The sequence below is a fragment of the Tursiops truncatus genome, chromosome 18 (genome assembly GCF_011762595.2).
Source record: "Tursiops truncatus isolate mTurTru1 chromosome 18, mTurTru1.mat.Y, whole genome shotgun sequence".
Classification (NCBI taxonomy): Eukaryota; Metazoa; Chordata; class Mammalia; order Artiodactyla; family Delphinidae; genus Tursiops; species Tursiops truncatus.
The window spans coordinates 67474211-67499546 of record NC_047051.1 but is presented as its reverse complement, the minus strand read 5'-3'; the positions used below and the strand labels follow the sequence as shown (position 1 = coordinate 67499546).

At 45.1% G+C, this 25336-nt stretch overlaps 1 protein-coding gene across 4 annotated transcripts in view; it reads right to left on the bottom strand.

The window, feature by feature from the left end:
- The window catches only part of CLYBL (citramalyl-CoA lyase), a 276123-nt gene that overhangs the window by 7881 nt on the left and 242906 nt on the right, over positions 1 to 25336 (bottom strand). Inside the window, exons 8-12 of one of the 4 annotated variants that reach the window (XR_012327754.1) lie at positions 15970 to 16029; positions 9157 to 10544; positions 3864 to 4009; positions 2637 to 2736; positions 249 to 1803 (exon numbers count right to left, since the gene is read on the bottom strand). The gene's annotated coding sequence lies outside the window, so the exon portion shown is untranslated. Of the gene's footprint in view, positions 1 to 248; positions 1804 to 2636; positions 2737 to 3863; positions 4010 to 9156; positions 10545 to 15969; positions 16030 to 23721; positions 23751 to 25336 lie in introns of those variants that run through there. The other 3 variants (XR_012327753.1, XM_033843848.2, XM_073795379.1) reach the window with 3 other exon arrangements.

Sequence of the window (25336 nt, the reverse complement as noted above, 5' to 3'; positions counted from 1 at the left end):
GTATATTTTATCTTATTTGATTCTCACTACACCATGAGGAAAGTGCTATTTCCATTCCCAGTTTACAGATGGGAGCCTGAGGCACACACAGGTAAGCTTGTGCGGCTATGAAGCGGTGGAATTGGGATTTTAATCCAGGCAGTTTGCTTCTAAATCCAAGGCAGAATGCTTCCCACTTTTTGTCACTTACGGCATTCACAGGAAGTGATGTTTTATGACACAAGCGGGTAAATGACAAAGCTGCTCACCATCTGAAGTGCACTCCTGTGTCCCAGGCTGCATCCTGACTGACCTGACGACGGCTGAGGACATGCCCAGGGTCGTGGCACACCAGTGACCCATTTCCGCAGTACCCCTGCGCAGCAGGTGGATCTCAGATCTAGGGAGTACACATGAGGTCACTTTTCCAGCCCGATTCTAGTTATATTATAATTAAGCTCTCAAATGGGGCACAGAAAAAAAAAAAAAACACTTTGCTTCAGGGTTCTAGATGGTTGGCTCTTGGTTTTGTAGTTGTAGAGATCAAGGGCAAAATGGTTGTGGAAAAAGCCTGGGCTCTGGAAACAGACAAATCAGGTCTTTATTACATGACCCTGGACAAGGTATTTGCTCTCTCTGAGCCTCAGTTTCTCTTGATGAAAAGGCTATAGTAAATAGGCACTTCACTGACTTGTATTAAATGCAGTAGCTTCTGTAAAGCAGCTGGCACCAGTCTTCTGTAAATGGCAGCCCCCTTCTCTCCTTCCTCTCCTCCCTCCAACCCCGATATTTCTGACTGGGAACTACAGTGAAGCCATGCTGGAGGGCAGTGGTTTGGGGAGAGCCAGGCAGTAGCCATCTATCAGCAAAACCACTTGTCATGATTGATGGGGACTTTGCTGGTGACATCACCCTTCAGAACTCCTTTCTTGTGAAAGTACTCCTGAGTTTTGCTGGTAGAAGTTTATAGCTGTCAAAACTGTCCATGAAAACAAATGAGAAAACTGTCCCACTCTTGTTTCCACTTTTTCCACACTTGCTGTGGTCATCTTGATAATTGTTTAAATATCTGCATTTATTTTATTGTGATTAAAAAACATATAACATGAAATCTACCAGCTTGATCCCTTTATTTATTTATTTATTTATTTGCGGTACGCGGGCCTCTCACTGTTGTGGCCTCTCCCATTGCGGAGCACAGGCTCCGGACGCGCAGGCTCAGCGGCCATGGCTCACGGGCCCAGCTGCTCCGCGACATGTGGGATCTTCCCGGACCGGGGCACGAACCTGTGTCCCCTGCATCGGCAGGCGGACTCTCAACCGCTGCGCCACCAGGGAAGCCCTGGGTCTTTTTTTTAATTAGTATTCAGAGGAGATTGAGGATCAGTGATACTACTTGAAGACACATATATCTCACATAACAACCAAATCGTTTTTATTCCCTCATAGTTGATTTATTCCACATTCATCCAATTGTCTGAAAGTATCCTAGGTTTTACAAGTTCCCTAAAAGGCCTGTTTACTGAGTTTGAGTTATAGATCAGGCAAAGTGTGAGTAAAGGTTGAGTTAGTAGAAAACCACAAGCACGTGGACTGTTTTCTGCCTTTGAGAAAAACAATCCCCCCTCACCCCCCAGCACAGTGTGGAACTTACCTGTGAAATCCTTGCGGAATGAAAACAACATGGTACCTCTTGTTGGATTTAGTCCCTTGCCCTAAGAAGGGGCTCATGCGATGCCTGTGCTAATCAATAAAAGATAGAAGACTCTGGGTGAGCAGAAAGGAAGTACTGAGGACCGACAGTCAAGGGGTGTTTTTCAGATTCTGCAAAATCAGATTTGTAAAGTCATTATTGTCTATCTGGTTCCGGCCAGTTCACAGAATATCAACAATGAAAGGCCCCTTTTCCCAAGTAAATTGCACCAGGAAGTAGAAATCAGCCCACAACAAATGAGTTCTCTGGAAGAGGCCTGGTACATCTGGTTGGGGCACGTCTGCCTTATTTGGGTGTGATCAGGCAGCAGGCTAACACTTTTATTTTCTTGTGTGTGCGTTTGTGCGCACGTGCACCTATTTCTCATCCCATGTCTTGTTTCCTCCATGGATGGGGGTTCGGAGATGCTCAGCTGGCAGTAACGATGCTCCCTTCCTTTGGGACATGTTTCTGAGCTGGTGTGTCGCTGGGCCCTTGCCCGAAGATAAGAATCTACTTTCCTTGGCCATTCAGGCCTCTGTTTCTTGGACCAGAAGCAGTATTTGTCTTTCTGCTGGTGGGCATTTATTCATGTTAACCGGTGGGATTTTTCTGGATCCCACACCCTGACAGTAGACTTTGGCTTCGCTCCCAAAGCAAGCCTCCACCTCCCTCCTCTGCCAGCTGCCTCAGTTGCCTGGTCTCTGCTCCCACTACTCAGCAAGCTGTACCCCACACCTCCTTCCTACACCCCCTTCCTCTTCACCTGGAGTCTAATCTCTATAACTTGTGTTTCCTCATTTTGGTTCCCCTGTTCATGGCAGAAATTCAGGATCTGGGCAGACACTTGAAAGTGTTTCAGTGACCACAAGTCATGCAGCCTTCCTCTGCTTGGTACTTTCTGTGCTTACCCAAGGGACAATTAATAATAAATCAATGAAATGTGTTTCAATAATTCTCTTGCCTTAAATCCTCAAAGACGGCTCTCAGGGAGATATAAGGAAGCGGCAGCCTTCAGAATTTCTTCTGTCCTGCATCTTCAAACAGTTGGCGTTGATTAGTGGCTGTAAAGAGTCAAGGGGGTTAGAACTATGGAAGGGGGAAGGCTAAAATGAAACCTGGAGCCGCTAGGTTCAGTTCAGTAGATTCTGTGCTGGTTCGGCACAAGACTCGAATGCTCCCCAGGTACACAGCTGCCAGAGCAAATAAGGAGTGTCAGTGGTGGAGAAGGAGGAGGAAACAAGGAGGCCCATAAGGGAGCAAGCACTGGGTGTCTGCTGGGTCACGATGGGAGAGAGAGGACCATTGAACCACATCAGTTTTCATACTTTTGTCATTAAGAAAATATATGAGCTTCAACTAAAATATGGCAGGGAAAGCAAGATGCCTCTTTAGTGATGAACTTTGAAGGAAGAACCAAAGCAACCCTGATGCCCCGACAACAGGCCCGAGGCAGGACCAGGAAAGGATGAGCAGAGTCAGCTAGAGCTGGCGGTTAGGGAGCTGGGGGAAGCTGTGGACACAGCCCGCCCTGGCGTGGCCGCAGGAGGAGGTCATGGGAGAAGGCCCTCCTGGAAGCAAGCGGAATTCTTCCAAAGCTTTCCACTTTCATCCTTTTGCATAATCAGATTTATGTTTCTCTTCCTGTCATATTCTCTCCAGCCTATTTCTAGATGTTAATCATGGGTAATTCCCGTTTTCATTGCATCCGAGTTGGTTATAAAGTGCCCTGTCCGTGACCTCCCTGGCCGGCTTCCTGGGGTAGACAGCTGGGGTGAACAAGACATACTCCCCTGTTCTGCTGGCTCGAGATGGGGGCTCTGGTGGGTTCTGACTGGTGGACTTACGATGTCCAAAAGGAACATCATCAGCAGGCGCACTCCACGAGTGGAGGTTATGGTAACTGCTGTTGCAGGGGAGTAAAATCCTGTGCACTTGATGTAGCATGGAGGGAACCTGGAGTACTCTATTTGTATGGTACCTGTTAATAACATCCAGTCCAGTAGGTTCCATGGGCTGAAACATCCCCAAAGCCATGGGTGAAGATCCATGCATATTGCTGCCCTATAGTTTATGGCAGTGACGTGGGGACATGTTCTTAACAACGATCCACATTAGGCAGGAGAGCGTTTGCTGAGGTCTGATTCAGAACACCAAGCCTGGTGGCGCCCTAGATGGTTCTCCAACTCACCTCATGATCCAGGTTCTGCAGAAGGTGGCGGTGGTGGGGTCCTGATGAGGAAGTGTGTTTTGAAGCAGTAAGCGTCGAGCTTCCTTTGGATTCCACGCTGCTTCAGGAGCTGTATCAGTTAGCGCAAGGTGAATCCTGTTACCTGTCTGCATGTGTGGACAAACACAAAGTTCATTGTCCTCTCACTGAAATGTACTATTATGATTACTACCTACGGTTAATTAAGTGCTTATTGTACATCAGGCTTTATACACACACATACCGTACTGAATGCTTTATCCGATGGTCTCACTCATTCCTGAAAGAGCTCCATTAGCTAGGAATGCCATTATCATACCCCATTTTACAAGCGAGGAAACAGAGGCTTAGGGGTTTCACGGCTCATCATGAGCTAAGTGGCAGAACCAGGATTTGAACCCCAGTTCTGTCTGATTCCAAAGCCCACATTCCAAACTACAAAGTGAGACTGCCTCTCACTTTAAGCCTTTGGGTTTGAGTGATTTATTTTCTTCATGTCCAGCGTGGTCTCCAATAACCATGTCTTTAGGCCTCTCGTTCCTGTTGCTGAAACACCGGCCGGGCTCCTCTTCTGCTCAGAATTAATGATGGTAGGTGGCTGGGGTGACATCCGGGTGGCCTCCCATGGTGAGTCCCCCCATCCAAGCCAAATGGCAAGATCAAGCCCTTTGGGGGTGTCATTTCCTCACCCCTCTAAAAGTAATTCAGTTGTTTCTGCTTGTCAAACGCTTCTGTTTCCTCGCTAAGCCCGTGTTAGTCATTGGGATATGTCAGTATGAATGGATTTACTGTGTTCCAACAGCTGTCGAGGCCCAGGCACATGCCCCACACATGGCAGCCACAGGAGCGGGCGGGGGGCCAGCCGACAACCAGGATCCCCGAAACTGCATGCAGGCCCTGAGGCTGGAGACAGGATGCTGGGGAGAAGCTGTCCTTCTGATGTTCGGATATCTGCCCCAACCCTGGCAAAATGATGAGGATACTCTGTGTGCGGCGAGGAGACAGCCCTATAAAACATGTCATCTCCGAGGTGTGGCTCTTCCCCCGCTCGGAACGGAGCCCATCTGTCCAACAGTGTCTGAAATAACACCGCCGGCCAGCAAAGGAGTGTCCATTGTCACATGCGCATTTGGACGGCAGGTAGTCCACATGGGCCCCTGTAATTCAAGTCACAACAGCCTCTTCCATGACAGGGAGGCGGGGAGTGAAAGTGGTAGTTGTGATTCCGACAACCAGGAGGATTGTTTTTCTAAGAATTTCTGCCAGTGGCCATTGAGGATTCTTTGTGTGCGGCACCTACGGGATACCTCAAAATTTAGGCAGCTATCAGATTCCAAATTAAACACCTAGTGCCCCTGGCGTGCTGGAGAGGCAGCCTGGTCCTGCGGATCTGTGTGTGGGAAAGGCCAGAAGTTGATTGTGCTGGATGCTTTTATATGGAAATCCTCCTAACAGGCTTTCGCAGGATCACAAATTAGATGCTAGGGTTTGAAGCTAGCAGGCCAATGGAGCTGTTGTTTAAAAACAGAAATAGTCTGCTTTGAACCTCAGGTTTCAGAATTTTCTAGAATGGGCTATTGTGATCCAGTCACGTGGGGATTTTCTTACCGTTTTAACACACATTGGGGCCTGGAGCTGACATCTGGCCTTTTGTCACTTCTTTTTCAGAGGTGAGCAGCGGTCAGATTGTAGCAAACATTTTCTCCTTTCCCCTAAATATTAACTTTAACATCTGTGAGGGAGAGAATCGAGATGGTGTCATCCAGGATTGAGGTTCAGGAAAGAATTCTCATGGACACGGGCTGTGAATCACTACAGTTTCATATCCTGAACCTGCATCTCTCCTGCTTTGGGACCTTGGACAAATTACTTAGCAACCTCAAGCCTCAGCTTTTTCTTCTATAAAATGGGGATAAGCGTTAACAAGAAGAACTAACTTGTTAGATTGTTGTGTGAATTAAAATGACATGATTGGGCTTCCCTGGTGGCGCGGTGGTTAAGAATCCGCCTGCCGATGCACGGGACAGGGGTTCGAGCCCTGGTCCGGGAAGATCCCACACACCACAGAGCAACTAAGCCCGTGTACCACAACTACTGAGCCTGCACTCTAGAGCCCACGAGCCACAACTACTGAAGCCCGCGCACCTAGAGCCCATGCTCCGCAACAAGAGAAGCCACCGCAATAAGAAGCCCGCGCACCGCACCGAAGAGTAGCCCTGGCTTGCTGCAACTAGAGAAAGCCCACACGCAGCAACGAAGACCCCCCCAAAAAATAAATAAATAGATAAATAAATAAATAAATAAGTAAAATGACATGATTGGGAATTCCCTGGTGGTCCAGTGGATAGGTCTCGGCGCTTTCACTGCCTTGAGCCTGGGTTCGATCCCTGGTGGGGGAACGAAGATCCTGCAAGCCGCATGCCAAAAAAAGGACATGATTTATAAACCGTTTAGCATAGTACCTGACACGTAATCAGCACTTACTATATTACTAGGGTGTTGTCTAAAGATGAAGAAGGAAATTGAGTTTTGATGTTTCTTTTTGTTCCCTTATCCCTCTTGGGGGAGTGTAAGGTTTACTCTTGGGTTTTGGTGGGGGCCAGTATTTGAGCACCACAGAAAGGCAGAAGGCCAAGCCACCGGAGGTCAGTTCGTAGAAGCACAGGCGCAGACACTGGGGGGATGAGGCAGCAGCCCCAGTCTCGGAATCTCCCGTTCACCTTCTTTCTGTCCTGTCCTGAATGCACCCCTCATACCTGTCTCTACTTCCCAGCTTCCCTCCACTTTGAGTCTTAGTACCTGCGTTTCTCACCACCTGAAGCTTTACTAGAAAATCTAAAAGGCTTGATTTGATTCATCCTTGTTCTAGATGGCAAGTAGCTTCAGTCTAAACGTGCCAAGTGGGATTTAGAAAATACAACGAGGATTTTGGAGAATGTAAGTATTTGTCCTCTCCACATTTATGAGCATATTCTCTGTCATGTGGCTGTGGCAGTTGATGGGGACACAGGTGATGGAGGCACTCACTGCCCCCACTCTCTAGGAGTCTGTTGTGTGGCGTAGAAGCCAATGGATATGGACAGTTTAAATGTGCCAGTGCTACAATGCAGATCGTCCACGGTCGGGGTGGGGCAGACAGGGGCAGTTGGGGGGTGGCTCAGGGAAGGCTTCAAAGCGGAGGTGACACCCAGCTCACTCAACTTGGCTACAGCACAAAATAACTGGGGTTTGAAAGGCGTCAAAGTCCAGAACCCACCGTGCTATTCTATATATGGAATTGTTTCTCTACTTAATTTTCCTATTGTGTGTTTATGTTTTAAGAGAGAAATATATCAGAAAATGAAAGGCCACCAGCTGGGGTCCCTTCGTTATGCTGGATCTCAGGTGAGAGCCGTTGGGTTACATGTTTCCCTACAGCTTCTCCTTCCCGCGACTGTTGGGGGATTTGCAAATTGATGCTCTTGAAGCTTTAAAAGGCTTGCATTGAAAAACCATATTAAGTTAGTATCAAGTAGAAAGCACTTATTTACTTAGAGGTGGTCGAACAACAGAAGTATATGTGAAAGCAGCTTCAGCTCTTAGATTGATCAAAAATAAAATGAAAAGATGTTAAAATGTTATACTTTAAACTCACGAGTAAACAAAAAATACTGTATGTTTTACCCCCAAGTGTATTCATCTCTCCCTTCGAAAGTTAGTGCACACTTAAGGTTAGTGAATAATAACTAGTAAATCTACTGTTATAATGGCTGCAGATGGGAGCAGAGCATTTCATTTTCTTAAACTCAGCAAATATGTTAAAAACAAGATTAAATTTTTTTGCATTTTGTACATCTACACGTTATTTTATTCTTGAAAAAGCGATATTTTCTATATCTTTTATTTCAGGATCCATCACAGAGTTTTTTGTAACTCCTGATATTGTCTAAAAAAATAGGTTTTTGAATGACTGCTGGTGATTTTCAGGCATTTATTCAAGTATTTCCCTCTGTTTCTAAAATAACATACATAGAAAAGCGATACATCTACTTTCTTAAAGGATTTACCAGGGATTATAGCCTTCAAGTAAAGGGATCCTGAATTCAGTCTGGTTGTCAGTTTGATTAAGAAGGAAGTAGCTCATCTTGGTATAAACATTCTTGAACAACGCTCTGTGACAGTCTGGCCAGGAGCACCGGGTGGGAGAAGCCTTCTAACTATAGTTGGAAATATTCCAAGAATAATTAATTTATTTTAGAATTAGACGTGGTAGGTTTTAAGAAAAGACTTCTTTGTGGGCTTGAGACTTTCCTTGGGTAGCAAAGTGAAATCTGCACACCTGGGGCTCTGTGATGGTGACAGTGTGTGGACTCTTCCCGTCCCTCCCTGAACCCTCCATCTCACATTCCTTACTTTATCCTACGTAACCTCCCCGTCAGTAACATTTACACTTACATATTTAAGAAACATGCACTTACAGTTCCTTATGGATTAGCAGCAATTTCTTTACTCTCAGAAGTAAGGTATTTTTGAAATTATGTATTGACAAGAAAGTTATAGGTGAGGGATGTGTCTAGCTAGATCAGGTAGTTCAGGTAAGAAGGGAGGAAGAAAGTTTTGAAGATGTTAGAAACCGTTGTTGACATTTTGGGCTGTCAACTTGGCTAACTGGTAAAAAGAAGGTGATAGTTTCATTCTCTAGTAGGAATGTGAGGTGGGCTGGAAGAATATTTAAGAATTAGGTGATCAAAATGTTGAAATTGTCAGGCGAAGTACAGCAGACAGTTGCAAGACTTTGTTGAAGTCATTCATATGAAAGTCAGAATCCTAAACTAATTCTAAGTGAATGGCATACTTCTTAGTTTACCGAAATTATGAAATTAGTGATAGTAAAACAATGTGATCTGAGCGTTAGGTAATGAGACTGGACTGACCGTGGATGGCTAGTCCGGTCTGGAACATGAGGACTTTTGTGTGTTTTGGACTAGGCAGGGGAAGGCTTGGACAGTCACGCTAGTTTGGGATGCTCTGTGTCAGCCAGGAGTCATGGGAATTTGCCTGCCCTGTTGGTTACGTTTGAGTTTGAATTTGGCTATATATGGGTTCTGTGTAAGATTTTAATGTCTTTCTTGGTTGGAAAGAATCTTTGCATGAGAGCGCTTTTGAGGAATACTGGTAATGAAGCTGGGAGCCATTTAGGGAACTGGCATACGAGCTACTACAGGAAAGGGTCAGATGCGTGGGATTAGCAAAAGGAATAGCCCAGGAAATGGGGAAATGAGCTGGTCTCACTTACCACCACGTGGCCGGCAAAGCAAATTCCAAGCTGTGTGTGCCAGGGAGCATTCTCAGGAAGAGGAGACGACCACACCACTTTCTTTCCTGGTAAAGGATATGAAGTGCAGATTATACCACAGGTGGCCAAATCAGTGCCAAGCTTCCCTCTGGATAATTAAGGCCATGGAGATGAAGCAAGAGATGCACAGTACAAAGATGGGGAAGGGATAAAAGTGAAAATTTACTGTAGTGCTTCCAACATTTTATCCACTGTGGCACACAGAGAAAATAATATTTTTATAGTGCCTGGGCAGCTTGGAAGCTCCAGCCATGCCTGGCCCTGTCCAGTCGCTCAAGGGCTGAGGCAATCAGAGGCTCAAGCACACACCTGGAACAAATTCGTGCACATTGGGGAAATTCTGGTCTGGTGAACATCATGATTGCATCGTTGCAAGATGGAGGTCATGGAGCCCTTTGAGAATCTGATGACATTTATGGGCCCTCACCCCTCACCTGAAGGACCATTATGTACATACACATAGAATTTTACTCACAGTTTCAAGGGATTCATGGAAGTGCTCAAGTCTACTTCTGGACCTCAGGATAAGAACCCTTGCTTTAGGTAATTAATCAAAGAAAGGATGTTGATGAAGAAATGGAGGCAAAGTTATATGGATAAATTCAGCAACTCGGATAAAAAAATCCATCTAAAGAAGGATAGAATCACAGACTCTATCTAAAGGGGTTCTCAAAGGCCCTTTCTATAAAGCTCTGGCTTTGGAAATGGTTCAAAGGCTGGGGACACCAAGCAGAAAATACACAGTCCAGGTAATTAGATCCAAACAATTGAGCAAATTGCAATGGTTGAGCAGATTGCTTAGTTCCATGTTGTCTACTTTTTAAAGGTATTAGTGCTAACTTGGTCAGGGTAATTATTTGGTAAATGGTCAGTTCAGTGGCACAAGTTTAACTTCTGAATCCTTCCTTCCAAACCATTTTCAAAAGGAACCTGCTCTAATTCCCTCAGTATGCATGGTGGAATGGGCAGGCCCTGGTGAAGCAGGCTCTTGCAAGTTTAGCAGGCGCTACTTGGGCACTTATTGCCCCGAGAGCTCTGCTGCTTGGTTCGTAATCAATTCTTCTGATTGACTCAGCTTCACTTGCCCAACTAAGCTCCAAGCACCCTCAAAGCGCCTAGAGTCCTATGATGACAGGTACTCAAAACAAGCCATTCAGGGCTAAATGCCTTACCAATTATTTCAGAAACAAAATAAAAACCAGATCTCAAAAGACTAAGCAGTGAGGGAGGGATGGAGTGTCAGCGTTACCTTGAATAATGTAGGACTTCTGTTAGTTTAATCTCAGGTCTCACATCACATGAAAAGTTGTCTCTTTGCAAAATATAGCCTGGAGGGAAATTTTGCCAGTGTCATGCTCTGGTGAGTTAATATGCATTGCAACCGTTTTATAACAGATTATTTACCAACGGGAACAGAATGCCTTGGCACGAGATGCCTTTAAGAGAGCAGTTCTATCGCGCTAGCTAATTCCATATTTCAAAATCATTTTCCACACACCTCCTAGTTCTTGTAGGTTCTCTCAAACTCTTCCCTCTACTGGTGAAATGAAAGAACTGACTAGTAGGTGAGATTATGTTGCCCTCTGGTGTCTGCCAACCTAAAAGAAAGGGCTAGAACTCAAGAAGGGGACAAGAAGTAGAAGTAAGATAGAAACAAGACACTCCATACCATGAGAAAGATGGAGGGATGGGTAGGTAAGGGAAGGGAGAGAGAAGAAGGGAGATGAGCCTGACATGGATCCTCTTCTTGCTGGTGAATGACAGGTTTTCAACTCACCATTCTGGCTGAGGAAGAGAGTGATTGCCAGGGCTATTGGCCTGATCAACCTGGAGCCTTTCTAATCTGTGATGGAAGAGTAGGTTCATGGAGGGAGGGGGCTTGGCTTTTCCCTTTGGAGAACCAATGGGGAAGAAAACTGGGTGATGGCTATCCATCAGAATTGCAGATGCCTATCTGAGGACCCATCTGTTGAGATGGAGACTGAGATTTCCATCCCTTTTAGGAATCTCCACCAATACCCCTAAAGGGGGGCAGGGCCTCACTGTCTAGCCCTCCAGTATATGCCTGGGCACGAGGGCCTTGGTTTCGGCGGTGGGATGGTGGCAGTACCACTGGTCCTTGGGGTTCCTCCTTACCCCTGCTGTGCCCTCTTGCCCCATTGTCAGGGCTTGCCCACTCGATAGCTGTGCTTGCCAGGGCACATGAGCAGGGTCTGGTTGGCTCTATTAAATCTTGAATCATTTTTGGATGCATCTGTCCTGTTCTTGCCTTTTTAAAAATTTATTATTATTATATATTTTTTGCGGTACGCGGGCCTCTCACTGTTGTGGTCTCTCCCGTTGCGGAGCACAGGCTCCGGACGCGCAGGCTCAGCGGCCATGGCTCATGGGCCCAGCCGCTCCGCGGCATGTGGGATCTTCCCGGACCGGGACATGAACCCCCGTCCCCTGCATTGGCAGGCGCACTCTCAACCACTGCGCCACCAGGGAAGCCCTGTTCTTGACTTTTGATGCTCTATACAGGGACAGGCATTATGTCTTCTTGCTCAAACTGGAAAGTCGGTAGAATATTGTTGATGACTTTTGCTTATAGAAACAACTGATGACTATTCAAAGAAATCAATGGAAGCCTGGAACAAAAATGTAGGCAAAGTTTGGGCAGAGGTATGGGGAGGTCAAGCATTCCATCTCAAGACTAGAGGAGATAATGGAGCCGTGGAAAGGGATCCTTTGGGGAGCAGAGCCCTATAGGGAACAAGGAAAGGACTAGGGATTCTTGGTTACTTGCAAAGAGGCAGGAAGTAAGGCAAAAGAAGGAAGTGAAGTTGGGAGAAGGGGGCACCATCACATGTAAGTTCTTTTTGTAGACTTCCTTCCTTCCTTCCTTGCTCTCTTCCTTCCTTCCTCCCTCCCTCCCTTCCTTCCTTCATTTTTTAGAATTTCTTGGCTGCACCGCACGGCATGCAGGATCTTAGTTCCCCGACCAGGGATCAAACCCAAGCCCGCTGCAGTGGAAGCGCAAGTCTTAATCACTGGACCACCAGGGAAGTCTCTCTCTTGGGATCTTTAAATCCTTGTTTAAAAGACAGTAAAGCTGGGACTTCTAATGTATTCCTCAGGCTGACAGAACTCTTGAGTGAGAGAGGCATAATAGTTTGGCTCTTAGCATCCCATTAATTCAAGACATTATTGAATGAGTGGATGAAATATTATAACTCACTTTATTATTGGTTTTCAAACAGAGGGCATATATGGATGGTTAGTTAAGAAGAGAAGAAGGGAAACAGATTATATTTTTTTCCCACTCTATGACCATGTAAGAAATTCAGGTTGGTGCTAATTAGAGTCATGGAAACTATGAAAGACTAGAAAACACAAGGGAGGTTTAGAGGGAAAAAAGAAAGCCAATGGAATAATTTTCAAAAATAGCTAATTCATAGATTTGCAAATTATTTTAATTTATTAAATCATTATGCAACTGAAACAGAAGTAGGCATAATAATAGTAGTTTCCCCAAGCTCTTATCTATAGAAAGGTAATACGTGGTGGCAGGGGATTGGGTCAGGAACCCTACTGGGCACTTCCTGCTTCTACCCCCAGCTATTTTCCCCACAGGTGGGACAGCTTAGATGAATGCATATGAATACCTAGGGTTGGCTTTTAGGGCAAAGAAGCTGCAAAAGGACACTCTGAGCCCTACATGGGGTGTGTGTGAGATCCCACCTGTTTTACCTCAGTGCCTTCCAGGTGAGCTGTGCCTTTGAACTTGGGCTCTTAGAGCTCCCATTCACCTCAACCCACTTCCCTTGCATTTGCTTCCTCAGAGAAGGTGGCTGAGTTTATGCTACTCTAGCACTGGTTGTACCAGTAACCTGCATGCTCTTTTCTAGAAAAAGATTTGGTGAGACTCATCGTATTCAGACTAGGTCATTCCTTAAGAAATCAGTTTGTTTTGGCTTTATTTTGTCAAAATACGAGCTACACCGAATTGGATCAATCGTTTTGCTAAATCCTCCCACACCCCATCCTTTCCTCCTTTTTAAGTCAAAGCTGTTTTGGATTACCCAAGCAACAGAATGATTTACAAAACGAAAGAGAGGGACAATCTATTCTAACAGATGGAAGGCAGTAAAAAATATTTATGTGTGCCTGGCCGATGCGGACTTCTGGAGAGAGTTCACTTATGAACTGAAAGCTAGGGAAGCGAAAGATGAAAATCAGCCCTCGGGGTTCTGATTTCGAGCGCACACCTTCTTAGGAAAAAACCACCTTCATTTTTTGGTTCCAGATTCTGTATTTGTCAAACAAAATTATTAGCCTGGACGCCTCTGTTGGTGATGCTGTGTAGAGCTGTAGTTGATCTCTATGAGGGATTCTCAGAACTGGGGCTTGGAGGTGGCAGTGGAGAGAGAGGGGCTGGGGGCTGGAGGGTGGGATGGGTAAATCCTTAAAAGGCAGTAATCCTGTCAGTTTCCAGGGCCAGGGGTTGGGGGAGGGTGGTGTCTTAAATTTGAACTCTTCCTAGGCCCCATCTTTTCCTCTATATTCTTTCCTCACTCAAATAATAATGCGCTTGTGAAGAAAAATATTTTTTAAATTAGAAAACAGCAGACAGTTATATATGCCCGTCTCATCCTCCTGCTGGCGCCTTCCACCTCCCAGGGCTGGGCTGGGTGTGCAGGAGATTTAGGGCTGTCAGGGTCGGACTTGTAAACCCGCTTGCACCCTGGCTGATGAATCAGTGGTAAAGCCTGGCTCTGTAATATCTGTATGGAAAATGCAATGTTTGCACAATAAAGCTCTCTAGATTTTTAAACTGTAAGAGTGAAGCCAGTTTACAACGAACAGGTTTCCCCCGTTGCCATTACCGCAAATAGTATCTTATTTCGGCAAAATGGTGGCAGCCAGCAGGAGGTCCAACAATGAAGATTTTAATCAGAAAATTTAATTTTATATACAATTCAGTTTGTGCATGGTGAGAAATGTTTCTCACGGCATGAACTTTCAGGACTCGGCTCTGAGCAAAAGGAGTTTCAATTTATGTAACGCCTTTCTCAGCACACAATACCCCGAAGCACTTCCTGGTAATATAAGGCTCGCGCTGCTGCAGACTCTCTCTTAAAATTACCCAGGATATTTATTTGGAGCAATTAAAAGAAGCGGCTGCATTCCACACAAATCCATGTTTACTGTAGATATTAAATTAGCCAAGATTTCAGTGCCGAGTGGCTGCATTGGGTTCTCTGCCTGGATGTGCTCCCTTGTAAGGCACCTTTCCACCTGGGCTCACTCTGTTTGCCAGTTGACTTGTAAACTCTCGAAGGAGAAGCCTGAATTGAAAATGTTGACAGAGCCTTTAAGAGAAGGGCCCTGGAGGAGTTGCCTCTCAGGCTGGGCCCAGGAAGAGCGGTGGGTACAGGGAGGAGAGGAGGGTCACAGGCTGTCCCGTGAATGACCAAGAGACGCCAGCCCTGGACTCACTTGCTGGACTTGAACATGGGTTGGGTCCAAAGGGTGCAAGCCTGCTTTTTTGGGGTCGGGGGTGGGATGGGAGCAGGACCTGTTCCTCTGGGTGATGGTGAGGGATATCACACACAAACTCGGTAAGACGAGGCAGAGGGAGACAGCCAAGGCTTCTCAGGGAACAACCCTCTCAGTTGAAGAGGAGACAGGAACTCATAAGTGAGTCATCCATACTGAGGTCCAGCTGGGAGGAGGTAATGAGAGCGGCTCCAGAAATAGGGGGTCTTAGCCCTGAGTTAGGAGGTGGAGAAGGCAGACAGGAGGGACTGTCCCTGTGGTCTCACCCTGGGCTGTGTGCAAGGCCCCCTCTCGGCTTATGGGAGTAATATAAACCCTCCAGTGCCCCCTCCCATCGTTTCCTAAGAAGGTCTGTGACGGAGTCCCTGTGCACACCTCAGGCACCCCTCACTTCCCATTCCTCACCCCTCCTATCCCGCTGGTCTTCACCTATTCCCGGCTGTCTGAGCCCATATGACCTTGAGTTCATTGGCAGTTGTGTTGAGTGGGGGCCCCGGTGCCTTATTCAGGAGCACCCCAACTCTGTTTCATGTTATGCAGGACCCTGGGGGTGAAGTCACAAAGGTGCTGTGCCTGGCTGGCGGGAAGACGGCACCTACCCTTCACCGAGAGCCCACTCCAGCTGGGGCCGCTCACATACACGATCACATTCAATCCTCACGAGAATCTTGAGGGAGGTTCTATATACCAAGAAGGAATCGGTGGCTCAGAGAGGGGTTAAGTTACTTGCTTAGCTGAGGTCACAGAGTTAGCCAGTGGCCATGGACCCACAAGGGAGGGCAGAGTAGAACCAGCTCGACTGGTGATCTCTCAGGAGTGAGGGCTGGCAGGCCACAGTGGGAGCTGGGCTTCAGCCCTGGGAGAAGGGCTGTCACACCGTGCCTCTGGCAGCAGGGCGACAGGAAAGCTGCCCAGTGTGTCCAGTGAGAAAAATGACCCTGAAGCTGACCCTAAGGTAAGGTTTAGGCCAGAGACATGGAGACACAGAGACTGGCACTGCCTGGGGCCTTGTTTGGAAACAATTCTGAGCCTGATTCTAGACTCAGTTGGAAAGGATTCTGAGGTTGATTAGCCATGTCTGCCCTGGACCAGGGATAAGGGAGTATTGGTTATTTAGAATTTGCAGTCCTCATCTATGTGTCTCTTGGCTTTGAGAATTTCTTTCTTTTGGCTAAATGGTCATTATTTTCCACAAACAGACAGGAATCTTACCTTTCCTTCCCTGATTAACCCGAGTCCACAGTTTTGGAGTTGTTTGGTCACAAGTCCTTTCTGGGGAGAATCATCAGGCATGCACAAAGAGAAAGCCAAACAGAGTTCTTAATGAGAGTTTAAAATTCAGAGAACATAGGAAAGATTTATTTGTATTTGGTATTTAGTACAAGCTTGGCACTATCCTGAGTTGTACAGATATTAACTCATTTACTCCTCACAACAACCCTATACGATAGGTCCCAGTATTAACCTCATTTTACAAATGGGACAGTTAAAGGCCAGAGAGGCTAAGCAACCTGTCCAAAGTCACACAGCTTTGTGAACTCAAGCAGTCTGATGCCAGAGTCCACATGATTAAATCATACCGTGCTGCCTCTCTATCAAGTCCCTATTTCTGTTTTGCTTTCCTGGTGGTATTGTGCCTTGTGCTTCGTGTTTGTTTTCCAGATTAGACCGTGAACTTTGAAGGAAGGGATTACATTTTACTGTGTATAAGTACCTGACACATAGGAGGAGTTGAAACATGACTACACTGAAACATGACTACATGAAACATTAGAGGTATGATTTTAGGAATCAATCACGTTGTATTTGAGTCATTTTCTATTTGTGTGTCTGGCTCCACTACTAGAGTGAGCTTCTAGGAGTGGGACTCTGAGGTATTTATTTCTATATCCCCACCATCTAACACAATAGAGAAGAGACCCTGTCTCATTTGTTCATCAATTCATTAACTGATTCATTCAACAAAAATTTATTAAGAACAAGTACCATGCTCAGTGCTAGGAATGAAGAAAGTAGATAAAATTTCTGTCTCTGTGGTTTGATTCCAACCTCACAAGGATAGAGAAAAATGATGCTGACATTCTTTAAATTGGAGACATTTGTCTATTTTTGCCAAAAATAATACTAGATTATTTGTCATCGCAACTTATCAATTCCCTCCTTTCCATAGTGTGTGATGAAGTCGAGCTGCAATCAGTTATTTTATTCCTATTTTATTTACCAGGAGCATTGGTGGCCCACATTAGTCAGATCTAATATTTAAAGGTAAGAGAAAACCCTTTTGGCGTAGAGCCAGTGGAAGAATTACTGGGTTCCCACAACGTGAGGTAGGGCTGTTTCATCCCCTTTTGTTATATGAAAAGCTTCAAGCACTATTAAGTGATGACAGAGAGTGCACTTGGCTTCTGGTACTTCTTTGAAGGCTTGCCTGTAGCATGCTGCTTGGAAGCAGGGGTGATTCCACAAATGGTCAGGGAGCCACCCTAACCGCCCTTCGCACCAGGTCCAGGTGTGTAAACAGAGCAGATGGGCCCTCCACTCTGGGAGAGGGAATTCCGAGGCTGGACAGCTGGAGTGGAGAATCACAGAGTTCAGGATCTCTCTTCCCTCCAACCGAGGCAGTATCTCAAAAATTCCCTCAACCACTTTTTTAATTCTCTGAGGCTGCTAACTGCATCAAGATCTCTCCTTATGGAGAAGGAGCAGGCTTTTCCCAGAACACACAGGTAGTAAGTGGCAGAGGTGGGACTGGAAATCAGGTTACTTTCATGCCAATCCTGGGTGCAGCCCACGACCCGACACAGCCAAGCTTGTCCTTCCTGTGACAAGAAGTGACTGTGGTGCCCAAGGCAGAAGGAGTCCTTGGAAGCCGGTGCCTGAGTCCTGGCAACAGGAGGTTTCAGATCATATGAAAACTTCCTGCCGGGGCCTCTCTACTCAGGGCCTATTAGGTTTAACTGAAGAGCGATCAAAAGCAGTGTTTCAAACATAGATTTTGTTTATAATTAGCTCTAAATTAGTTTTTTAATTTTTGATATATATTTAATGAAAAATTTGGAAACACAAAACTGTACAAAGAAGACAAAATGAAAATCACCAGTAGTCTCGACATCCAAACACAGTAATTGCTAACATTTTGGTGTATTTTCTTCTGTTGTGATTTCTTTTTTTTTTTTTTTTTTTGCGGTACGCGGGCCTCTCACTGCTGTGGCCTCTCCCGTTGCGGAGCACAGGCTCCGGACGCGCAGGCTCAGCGGCCATGGCTCACGGGCCCAGCCGCTCCGCGGCATGTGGGATCTCCCCAGACCGGGGCACGAACCCGCGTCCCCTGCATCAGCAGGCGGACTCTCAACCACCGAGCCACCAGGGAAGCCCTGTGATTTCTTTTTAACATGGTTGTAATCACACTATAATAGTAATAGCAGCTAACATTTGTTGAGGGCCCTGATGTGTCAGGTACTCAACTTTATATGTGTTAACTCAATTAAGTCTCATAACAATTCTATGAGATAGGTGCTACTATTACCTCCATTTCACAGATAATAAAACTGAGGCACAGAAAGGCTAGTTCCTTGCCCAAGATTACTCAAAAGTAAGCAGTAGAGGCCAGACAGTCCAGCTCTAGACTCTACATGTACAGCTTGGTATCTGGGGGATTTTTTCTGAATTTTTTTTCTCTTTGATTTTTAAAAAATTAACTTTTTTTTTACTTATTTCTTGTTTGGCTGCATTGGGTCTTTGTTGCTGCGCGCAGGCTTTCTCTAGTTGTGGCGAGCGGGGGCTACTCTTCGTTGGGGTGCACAGGCTTCTCATTGTGGTGGCTTCTCTTGCTGCAGAGCAAGGGCTCTAGGTGCGTGGGCTTCAGTAGTTGTGGCAAACGGGCTCAGCAGTTGTGGCTTGCGGGCTCTAGAGTGCAGGCTCAGTAGTTGTGGCACACGGGCTTAGTTGTTCCGTGGCAGGTGGGTTCTTCCCAGACCAGGGATTGAACCCGTGTCCCCTGCATTGGCAGTCGGATCCTTAACCACTGCACCACCAGGGAAGTCCGGTATCTGTTTTTGAACAAAGCTTTTTCTTATTTTCTTCAGAAACACAAGCTTTAAGTGGCTGCCTAATATTCCATCATGGTTTCCATGGTTTTCATGCCTCTCTAATTTAAACGACGCAACTGTGAGTTGTGTTTGTGAATGAGGCTTTTTCTGTATTTAGGATCACAGAATTTCCCAGATCCAGATGTAAAAGGCACAAGTGACAATAAGTCTGTGGACACTCATTGCCAAATATTTTCCAGGAGGACTACCTAGCCTCACTGCCATCAGCCTTGTGAGTGCTGGGCCTTGGAGGTTATCACTCAAAAAATGATTCAGTTTGATAGTCAAAAAGCTTATTGCTTTAAATTTTCTCTGGTCCAATTTCTGACTACTCTTGTAATAATGAACTTTCACTCTCATCCAAATTCTGATTTTTGCCTAGACTTATTTTCCTCACTTCTAGTCATCCTTACTTAAAACAACAACAAAATTAAATGGTAACACACATTTTTCTGATTATAAATGTCCATTTTAGAAAATACGGATAATCTAAAATCCCATCGTTACATTTATTTATTTTATCGTTCATCTTATTTCTTGGCTATCACCGCGATGTGGGTTCACTGTAGCCAATTGGGAATGTACAGAAAAGAGTAAAGGAGCAGAAAGTGAAATAACTAAGCAGGGGCAAACTTTTCAGCAGTTCTTGCCATTAAAATTTTTTAATCTTTTTATAAACTTTTTCTTTTTATGGGAAACTACCTCTAAGATACTTTATTCGGTTTTTTTTTTTTTTTTTTGGTCTCAGGCCTGGAGCTATGATCTTGGTTAATTTTCATGTCTGTTGTAAAGGATAAGAAAGAGTAATTAGAACAGGATGCAGGGCGGGGGTGGGGTAGGAGAACCAGAATAAGAAAGGCTTTAGCCACCCACCTGCTTTCCCTTCTGATGGAGCTACTGGACACAGGGGCCTTAGGGCCACCCCCAGGTTACCCTCACAGCCCATCACTACCACAGTGATGTCACTCACCGCAGGCACACAACAGAAGCTCAATTAGTATCTGCTGGAGGAGTGAATTAATGAACGTATTCTTATGTAGGTATGACCTATATTAACGTACCATCTCCTAGTAACTCTACAGCTTTAATCATTGCATCTCAGCATTCCTTTCGTTAAAAAAAAGAAAAAGAAAAAAGGTTTGCATCTGTGATCCCAGGTCCTGGCCTTATTAGGATCCTAGAGGATCGGCCAAACAGAGGTCTTTCAGCCCAAGGCAAATAATTGAGATCAAAGCTTCCTGGATCTCTCCCGGGAGGTCCTTGGCCCTCCAGTCAAAGTGACTGGAGCTCTCCTTTTCCCTTCGTGATCTGCAAGCACACCATCCCGCCATCCGCCATCCCGGATGGGGAAGGGGGAGAAGGAGGCAGCTGAGGAGGAGTGGGAAAGGTGAGGGAGGTGCTGTTTTGGGGGGAGTGGGGTGAGGGTAAGCGATTACCAAGCTGGCTCAAAGGCCCGCGGAGCCCCCAGCTGAGGCTTCTTACCAGAAGGAGCCCTTGCTCTCAGCACGGCCCCCCTTTGCTCTCCTGAGGCCATCAGAAGTGATAGCTAAGCTCACTTCTGCCTTCATGGGGCTGTGGTTCTCACTCCGATGAGTTGTTATTTGATGTTTCTTTGCTTCTGTTTTTATAAAAATGGTACAATGTAAAGCTCTATGGTTCATACGTTTTGTGATCGTCAGATGACACTAGGAGAAATACTGCTTTTTACCTATATATTTTAAATATATGTAAGAAAAATAAATTGCAGAATATTAGTCAAGAAGCATGCCACTGCCACTGCAAAGGGCAAACTTAAATGAATTTTCAGGAAGGGCAGCCATCTACACAAGTATACCTTATTTTAAAAATTAAATGTGAGACGTTTCAAGGCCGTGATTATTCCAACTTATTCTATGATCAGTCAGGGATGTGAATGTGTATAAAATTAGAAAGTGTATCATGTGGGAAGAATCAATCAACTATCTTACAATTCATGTGGCCCAAAACATAATTATGGAAACTTAATTAAGTTTGCTTTAAAGTTTAGCATGGCCAGGAGTTCCCAAATCATGTTACAGTATTGTACCTTAGACAGTTCTAATGTAAAAGCCATGTTGCATCTTTCAGAGTTTTGTCTGGTTGTTTCTCTTTTTAATCTGCAAAATGATGGGTGAGACTAGAGTATTTACTAAATGTTCGCCAGGTACTTCTAATATGCAGCCAGGGTCTAGATCATTGGCCTAGATGATCTCAGAAGTCCTTCTTTGGTACCAAAATGCTGTGGTATCTATAATTTTAAATTTTAAATCAAAATAAATAAGAAAATCAGATTCACCTAGCAGATAATTCTAGTTAAAAACATCTTCCTAAATTCAGAGGTCTCAGAAGTCCTACAATGAAACTTACTTCATAAGTGGCCCAACCCTCATGAAATATTTTGGGCAGAGCTTATGATTTGGAAAGTTTATGTTTGTTCCACATTTCAATATTCCTATATGAGTTTTAAGTCAATACCCCCAAAATTATTTTTCACCTTTGAGAGTCAAGATGTGGTCGAAGTTTTTGATTTCCAGGTGGAAATCAGAAGGCTTGAATGAAAATGTTTATGGATAAAGAGAGGTGAGAAATAAAGATATTGAATCTTTGCCATTAGCTTGGGATGACAACTCCCTGTGTGTGTGTGTGTGTGTGTGTGTGTGTGTATGTGTGTGTGTGTGTGTGTGTGTGTGTGTGTGTGTGTGTTCGCACATGAGCCTCTGCTGGGATCCGGGAGGAGCAGCTGATGTTGTGGGAATATCTCATAGAAACTATAGGGACAGATGGTGGCAGGCTGCAGCCATGGGACCAGCATGCTACTGAATTCAACCTAGGAACCCTTCTTATTGAAGACTATGTCCCCAGAACCATCAAGTTTTAAAATGTAGTTCAACTGGAGATGGTTTTTATTTTCTTGTTATGAAACCCGGGCTCCCACATTCTGGACTCAAATGACTATATTCCATGTCTACTCAAGAACAGTATCTGTGGCAAAGAGATGTGAGGTTGAAGCCTCTCCAGGAATAAGTCAGGAAACAGAATGATCCAAGTTTGGTATTTAGATTAGAAATACAAGTGGAAGAAGTAAGGTTACCATCAGAAATGTGCATTTCTAAAGATATTCATTTGAAAGTTTTGAAAAAAGTAAAGCTCATGCCCTGGGGCTCCTGGGAGTATGTACAAAATACAATAATTAAATTAAGTCCAGCAGTTAAAATTCCTCATAAAAAGAAAAAGCTGGAGTGCTTCCCAATGGGGAATGCTTGACTTAAAAGAAAGGTTTTACTCTGTGGCCTGAAGGTCAACAAACTGGGACTCTGTGGGAATGTATAAAATTTCTTAAAGGGGTTCTCCAGTCTTTGTTTTGTTGAAAGAAAATAAAAGAGCAAAATGGGACAAGTTTTGAAAATTCAAAAAATGAAGGTGCAGTCCTAAAATCATCATGATTTTTATAAACGCAGCACTGGAGGCTATGAAAACACGCTCTTTTCTGAGTACTAATGCAACACATATGCTCTTTGAGAAGGAAGGGAAAAGGCCAATGGCGCCTTTTGAACAAACTGTTTTCAAATGTGCTCATTTTCAGAGGCAGTGCACGCAAATTCATGACCCATTCGTTTGCTACTTATTTTGAAAATATTCACCTTAAATATTCTCATAAATATATGTCACAGTTTAAAATTCCTTAGGTGATACAAAGACTGATTGTTTTTTAAAAAGGTCTTTATGAAGCAAAGTTGAAAAAAATGATTTTGGGGGGGTCACATCCTCAGTAATCTTAAATGGAATGTTTATCATAATTTGAAAATACCTGTTTTTATAAATAATCATTTATTGTTACCTTTCTGGTAACGTCCTCCCCCGAAATAAAGTTAAGAAAAGGATAGAAATGAAATTTTATATCCATAAACTTTGTCATGTGTAAGCACCATTCTGGGTTCCCACGTGAGTTTCAGGCTGCACACTCAAATGACTTCTAAAACATAAAGAACCAATAACCAGTTTGCCAGGTCCTCATCTTCTTTATCGCTTAAATAGAATCTGAATGTTGGCTCTGCATTAAGACAGCATGATCAAATGTAGGACATTAGAAATAGCAGCTGTGGCAGCAATATTTAATTTACTGAATAATTAGCAGCCTCACTGACATTTCTCCGTTGATTCCCAAAGTACAGCATTAGCTGTCCTCTGCACTCAGGCGCTCTGCAGTAAAATGGGCCAGTAAACTTCCTGTGCCAAGTTCACAGTAAATGAAGGACTACACAGCATCCTGCCAGCAGCTCACAGCTTAAGACACTAGATTTACTTCCAAAACACGGAAAAAACATTAGAAATCATTAAAAATGTACATTTTTACCCACTTTTGTTTCCTTTCCTACATTTGTTAATTTTTTTTTTTTTGGTTTGGCAATTGCGATGAGAGGAAGGAAGGTAAAATTGTAAGAAAAAGGAAATGGGAAATGGAAGCAGGACAGTAGCCGGAGGAGGGACTATATGGAATGAGAGGTGATGCACAGAATGATGGGGGCCACGAGGGGAGGGCCGCAGGAGTGGGGAGGGTACAAGAGGAGGCGTGGGGAGTGAACCCGGCTCTGTCCTTGAGCCTGTGTCCTGCTCCTTTATCCCTCCACTGGAACGCCTTTCCTTATGCCACCTAGACATTCTCCATGGCCACTCAGCCACTCCCCCCGCAGCGCGCCATCCTGCAAAATGTGCGAGGGACTGTTTGTGTAGTCTGGGAGGGGCAGAGAGGGGGGGCATGAAGGCCTACCTCAAGGAGGGACTTGCCTGGTTGCCCAGCTTCCTGGTTACACTGGATGATTGGCTGTTTGAATTGTGATGAGTTCACATACCCATGCCAGGGTCAGGCAGTGTCTCTGAGGCAGGCAGCTGTTGAAAAAGAGGCTTCAGCTATTTTCTTGTTGCTTCAAAAAACTCATCTAAAGCTTCCTTCATCGGGAACTTAATGTGAAGCTATAAATCTGGGGAGTTCTCGGGTGTGCAACTGTGTGGTTTAGTGGTTTCATTTCCAGACTTTAGTTGAAGTCTTGGTTTTGCCAGCTGTGTGACCTTGAGCAAGTGCACTAAAAGGGCCAATATTTGCACAAATCCGGGAGGCAAGACGTCTGATGGAGGAACAGATGTCTCAGGGCCTAATTGTACTGAACACACCTTTAGCGAGTTCTTGCGGGGGGGTGGGTGGGTGGGGTGGGATGGGGTGGGGAGTGAGAGGTGAGCAGGAGAGGGATCTGGGGTACATGGCAATGTCCACTGTTCAGGGCCTCCACACTGCTGTGGGACACACACACACACACACACACACACACACACACACACACACAGTACTACAATAGAAATCTGATCCAATGCAATGGAAGGACTGGGAGAGGGCCAGCAAGCTGTCTCTGGGTAGTTGGGAAGACTTCACAGAAGTGGTCTTCAGGTTGTGTCTTGAAAAATGGTTAGGAGTTTATTGGGTATGATGGAGAGGGAGGGATTACAGCTTGTGTAGAGCCTTTGCACAGGAGTGTCAGGCCCTGCAGCCAGGCACTGTCCACCTGCCCAGTGGCCAGGGCCCCGTGGGGGAGGCGACGTGTTGCTGGGCTGGTGTGGAAATGCCAGTGAGGCTCCTGGTGGCCGGAGCTCCCTCACACCACACTGGGAAAGGCATCACAGAGCTCCTCTGGAAGCTGCTGCATGAATTCCAGTCCCTGGAAATCCCATGGAGGAAACAGATGTGCTCCTCTCCTTGTCTGGGAGTTTGGGTTATTAACACAGTTTTCCCAGAGATTCTAAGCCAGAAGTTCATGTTGGTTTTATGTTCTTCCTTCCATGGAACTCAAGAGCCCATTAAAAAAAAAAAAAAAAATTAAGCCAGATGCCTAGAGTGGATAGCCTTCTGAAGGAACTCTCCACCACAAAGCTATCTGAAATGGAATGCTCGTTTCTCTCTTGATTCCTTTACTGTGTCTGAATAACTAAGGCAATTTGATTCATTGTTTAAAAACAAAACAAAACCCAGCGAAACCAGCTATGTGGCATTATGTAGACAAAAAACAAACAATCCTCCCTCCCTCCGACCGCCCCCGCAAAACAGTTTCTTTTCCCCGAATTTCTCCCCTTTAGCTAGGTATTTTAACATCACGATATAGTCAGTGTTTGGTCTCCTTTGTTTTCATAAGATGGAGTTTTCAGTATATCAACTCTCTTATTTATGTAATGAAGGGAATCTGGAAAGTTCCTTCTAGGGCTTAGACTAATCTCTGGGACCATCTCCAGTTTTCTATACGTCTACATGCTGCACACAGTGTGAGAGAGAAACTGATTTTGACTGACTGGTAGGTATGACATTGTTGCAGGATTCCCCCTCGGTCACTAGGTAGGCACAGGTGATTTGAGAGTGGGTTGCTTTCTATTCTTCCTGGTGACAGGAAGCTTTGTCTTTGACTCAGGTTTGGCAGTTATATTCCACCAAG